Here is a 6,023-nt window from a genome sequence, read left to right as displayed (position 1 = left end):
TCGTTGCAGTTGTTTTCTGTTACTTGCAGTCTTTGATCAAATTTTGACTTTATTGATGCATTCTGACCCGAAAACAAGAGCCTTTTAAAAACTTTTTATATTCATGATTCAACTGATTTATCTCAATCTTAAAACACTGTCTTGTTAATAACAATTTGCTTTAAAAACACGATATATGTATGTATGTATGTAAGTAAAGTAAAATTTTTCTAAAATACTCTCCTTGAAATATTACTTTGGAGGGAAAGATAGTAAAAAAATGGTATAAATTTTTTATTGAACCATCTCTACAATTATATGCGTTGAATAAAATTGGGAAATTCGTAGATTAACCGTCTAGTCTGTTTTTTCATCACCTCCAAATCCTTCGAAAATCCATGAAAAATTTTCCGATTTTTAATTACGCTAAGTCTACACATTGTCTTCTTCAAATTCCCCTGAAATTGAAAGTTGGATTATCAAAGCTAATTATTTTTCGGATGAATTGCCTTTATACAATGACAATTCATTAGTAGATAAATTCTCCTACTCATTACAGAGAGAGTGGTGTACCTACTGTAAACATATATACATATTTTGATTTCTGTAATATTGGAATATAATCTCTGATATAGTAAAATGAGTGAACGGCAACTTGTTATAAGAAAACTACAAAAATCGTTTCAAACTTTATTATATTCAGCATATAATTTCTATGTAAGATTTTCATTTGTTGACTAGAGGGCGTTAATGTATGTGAATTCGACCAGACGCGCTTCGTTTCCAATCTTCCCCTGCTATTCGCACTTATTTAAATTAAATTATGGCGAAAATCAACCCTTCCAAATTAAATCGCGCGCTAGATAGCGAGCTTTGCCCCTCCTCCCATCTCGTCCCACCCCTTTTCATTTAAATTCAATTAAAAAGTTTTCAGTTTGGCGGAGAAAAAATGAAAGAAAGAATGGAAAGAAAGCACTCCCCCCCGTCTTCATCGACGGGAAAAAAGACTAGGGGAGAGAAACAACGTCGTATTTGCAACCGCTGCAACTTTTCCAAATTTAAATTAACGCTGAAGACTAGACACGCACGCATCGCCCGGATTATGGTTGTGTTGAAATCTCAAAGAAGGGATGGAGATATATGTATAAGATTTTTTTTTGTTAATATTTTAACTGTAAATATGTAGGTATGGGTATATTCACTGAAACTTAAGCTATAACTGAGTTTCAGTCTTTTTTAAGAGGATACACATATGTAAATATGAACTAACATACCCCTTATGGACTTTTTAACCAGTCCGTAAAGAATTCACAATGGCGTCAAAATTCTAAACTTTTAAAGGGTTATTTGAGTTCAAGAAAATGTCTTTTAAAAAATTTTCGAGTGATTTTTTTATAGTTTTCAACACTCCATTATCAATAGCAGTTTGGTAGTCGATTTGTTATTTAATCACAAATACTTAAAATAATAAATTTTAATATGATTTTTTAAGCAGAAGCAACAAGCATCTTGCAGATACGATAAAATTGCCGCGTACTTTTTACAATTTCACGTACCCCAGTTTGGAAACATTGATTTAGAACATATGTAGCTACACATATATTTTGTTTTATCAACTCAAATTTGGGTCCATCAACTTTGCCACCTTCCTAAGAATAAAATAAATAAAATAGCATTTTGTATACATATGTACATACATGCATATGTATGTATGTATGTTCTTTATTAACTTCAATGGTGAAAGTAATTACATTCGTTTTGGGAAATCTATATAAATTATATTTTTGTTTTTATTATAAGATCTCTTCATCAAATAATAATTAATAATATTAATAATAATTTATGAAAAAAAACTAGCAGAACGTGGTTTCGATCCACGGACCTCTGGGTTATGGGCCCAGCACGCTTCCGCTGCGCCACTCTGCTTCATGACCTATGGCTTAGATAATTTTATAGTGAAGCACTAGGTCATATATGTATGTGCATATCATACTATGAAATCTGTATAGAAACACTTTTCTATACTCCATTCATCTATTTTCAAATAATCGGCACCTTTTTACGTTCCGAAGTTTATGCAATGATTTTTTTTTTATTTTGCTATCTTTGCCATTTCCACATTCTCAATTCAGAAATAGTATACTTTAAATTACCCGAAGCAGGATACAGATAACTGCAAAACACGAATTATTTAAACTTTTAACAACAGCAGCATTTCAACAAAAAATTGCGTTATTTTTATTTTAAAAAATCTGTAATTTTTGTATTTCTAAGAATTTTTTTATTTAATTTCATCAAAACGAATTTGCTATAATACTGTTAAAATAGAATCCTCTCTTTGGCCAAATTTCTCGAATAAATTGTAATCATAAATTAACGTCGAATTGTGACGAATGCGATTAATGCAATTAAAAACTACTAGTTTTACTAGTATTAACCACTTCTCGATGATTTATTGATCGAAATTTGAAAAGCCTTAATTTGTTATTGTTAATTCACATTTTTCAAATGTTTCACTTGCTTTAGGTTCGTTAGAATCCAACATATCCCTTGAAAAAAAAATTCTTGCACAATATAATTACGTTACTTTGAGCTAGATATTGAGTTATTCCATACAGTACAATACTTGAGAGTTTTAAGAAGACCAGTACAGTAACCATGATGAAATATATCCTTCATCCAAGATCTGAAACAAAAAGATGATTTTGACAAAAATAACACGAAGAAGTCAAACCGGATAATCTAAAAAAAAAAGTTTAGACAAGTATCTTTAGCAAGTCTACTTACTTCGTGGTATTATAAACTTTGAATATACATATATACATATATACATATATAATGCATAATTGGAGTGAAATTCGACCGTTTTGCGCGTAAATATGTATCCGTTTCGTTATCAGTGTCCACCGTTCCGACAATGCAACCACCACAGGACCAATTTCGTCCAATTACGTTAATTGCGTTTGCATTAACATAATTGCGTATGCCAATGTGCGGATTTTCGGATTAGCAGCTGCCCCCCCTGTGGAAAGATGTTGCACGAATGTTTCGCTCGTACTTTTCGCGTGTGTCCTCTGATGTCCACCTTTCGGATGCAATTTTTGCCTTCGGTAACGGAAGCGTTAAGTGTGGGTCGAGGGAAATCACCGAGGACAGGCAAGGGGGACTCGTATCTCGGAAAACAAACAACAAACTGTGTATCGTCGCTGAATTCGAATAAAAGGGCACATTATACAAAGCAGCGTATCGGATAATATCAGTAATAATATCGATAGATTTGTATCGAGCGTGTGCGTAACCTTTCTGGCAGTTTGAAATGCAGATAAGTGTATTATTGACATTAAGGACGTTCGATACTATCCGATTATTGCCTAGCGATTACCTTGGTAGATTTGTTTGTGAACTTTTTTGTTGAACATATACTGGGGTTTTTTTAATGGCAAGTGTATATGTTGTATTCATTGGTGTAGTGCTAAATAAAAAAGTACCAGGTCGGTGTTTAATTTTTACGACCCCGCTTTTTTCGTTACTTAAAAAATATGTATCCTAATATTGGTAGTACAAATATTTATAAACAATCAAATGCTAATTAACTTGAAAAGTCAATCAAAATGGTCTGAATAAGGCTTATTATTTTTTGCAATATAATATAATATTTAGTTCGGAAAATTTTGTTAGATGATTCGATTTCGGCATCATTCAAAGTGTCTATAATTTTTTCAAAGGGTTGTTAGGCTGTTTTTAAAATATTTTCTGTGAGGATACGGTTGTTGTCACCAAATTTTAAAACGAGAGTCTACACGCCCGACTACACCACTGATTGTAGTTCAAGTGTTTACTCCGGTTCGTTCATGAACATACTAATTTGTTCATAAATGAACTATTGTTTAAGTTTAAGTACTAACAAACAAAATCTATCTTCAAATAGACACACCAGGTATGGCATGCAACGTTTAGCTGTCAAAGCCTTTGAGATGTCAAAACGACAAGTATTTGAAAGAGAAATACTATGGAAATCACATTATAACGTTGCTATAATTCTCGTTTCCACAAATATTACAACTCGGGATAAGCATACATACATACATACAAATATGTACATAGAGGATGGGACAAACGTTTGAGAATACTTAAGCTTATGCATAATAGTCTGTGCATGAACAAACTATTCGATTGTGTTCTTTTGTGTACAATATATCTGGCCCATTGATGTATAATATTCTAGATCTATGATCTGGCCAGATTCATTTGTGTATGAAAAAACTAGTGTGTTCTTTAATAAGATTAATCTACATTCGAACTTTTATGTACATGGTACACTTTGGATCGACGTATTGAAGTACAACCTGTATATGTATGTTTAAAATGTTTTGTTTAAACATAAGATAAAATTGTTAATTGTAATTTATTTTATTTTTTTACTAAAAAATATGCCTGCTGTTGCTCGAATATAAAGTAAATTTATTAATAATTTAATCGCTGCCATTACCGAATCAAATTTTCAAAAATAAGCCAGTCGTTTGTTGATTTGTTCGAGCGCAAGAAAAGTTATAAAGGCCAAAAATTGCAATTAGTAGTTCCGAAGGCGAAAATTGAATAAATTTTATAGTTTAAATATAATAAATATACCTTGGAGTGGTGGAACTATAGTTATTATGTTTTGTTTAAAAATTGCAACATTTCAAATGCATACACATACATTATATGTTTGTACGTGCATTTGAATCTAATAGATTTAATTCAGTTGTTTAATTTTATTCAATTTCAGTCGACGAATAACGGTTGAGCCTCACACTTGTACGCGAATATTAAACGTTTCAATTTATTATCAGAAATATTAATCGATACAATGATATTGTCCGCGAATGAAGCTGAAAGTTTTCAAGAAAATTGATCGCAATTCAAGTGTTGGCTGTCGTTTTTGTTAACTTTAATATTGATGCGAATCTGTACTTCGAACGCAGCATCCGCCTTTTTTGTTCAAACAAATCATCATTCGCACCGGGTTACTTGTGATTATAAAGTGTGATACCGTGATTTAAAGTGATTTGAGTGCTTAATAATTTTAACTATTTAATTTTGTTGAAATTTCCATTAGCGTGTGAAAAATAAATTCATTTGTTTTCGTATAAAGTGAATTTAAATTTAAAAAGTTAATTAATATAATAATTCTAAATTGGATCTCAAAATATATATTAGTGTTTGTTAAATTGTATGTGCAATCTTTTTAAATTTATATTGAAGAAGACGAATGGCAAAGAAGCTCGAAGTATTGCTATGGAGACAACATATAGCTGGTGAATTTTCATGCTATTTTATATTGCTATTTGACTTTATTAAATTTTTTTTGTATGTTGATTCTAAATATTATAAATTTTCAGGTTACAGTGAAGGTAAGACATTTGGCTTAACGGGCGGGAAAAAATTAACTGTAAGCATATTTTATTTATATATGTTCATATATACATATATGTATTTCATTTATACATAGAACAAAAAATATATATTTACAGTTTTAATAAAATAATGTAAAATGATGATGAAAATATATATGTTCTTTTGATTATATGTAAATATGTACATGAGTATGAATATCTTAGATAACTGACCAAAAGTTTATTTGCCTTTATATTATGTTGCGTATGCACTAAGCCAACGAAGGCAAACTTAGTTGGGACCAGTAGCGTACAAAATATCAAAATAAAAATAAAAATTAAATATCAAAATAAAAACTATAATTATTATATTAAAATTAAAATTAAATATCGAAAGTTAAAACAGAACATACACAATTTAAATAAATTTTCGAGATCGACTTAAAATTATATAATCAACAATCATATATAGGCAGCCCTCGACTTGCGATGTTTTGACTTACGACGATACGCACTTACGACCTTTCAATATTTAGTTTTAATTTTATTATAATAATTATAGTTTTAATTTTATATAAAATAAATTAAATTTGATTTAAAGCATATTCATACACGTACCTACATACATATGTAGGTACATATCTTAAAGGATACAGGCAAAAATCTTTT

At 30.4% G+C, this 6,023-nt stretch overlaps 1 non-coding gene across 1 annotated transcript; it reads right to left on the bottom strand.

The window, feature by feature from the left end:
• Positions 1-1,833: 1,833 nt before the first annotated feature.
• TRNAM-CAU (transfer RNA methionine (anticodon CAU)) lies at positions 1,834-1,905 on the bottom strand. Its single transcript has one exon. It is a non-coding gene; the product is annotated as a tRNA-Met (tRNA).
• Positions 1,906-6,023: the final 4,118 nt, after the last annotated feature.

The sequence above is a fragment of the Arctopsyche grandis genome, chromosome 2 (assembly GCF_051622035.1).
Source record: "Arctopsyche grandis isolate Sample6627 chromosome 2, ASM5162203v2, whole genome shotgun sequence".
Lineage (NCBI taxonomy): Eukaryota > Metazoa > Arthropoda > Insecta > Trichoptera > Hydropsychidae > Arctopsyche > Arctopsyche grandis.
Note: the sequence above shows the minus strand (reverse complement) of the source record. Positions and strands in the feature narration are given on the sequence as shown.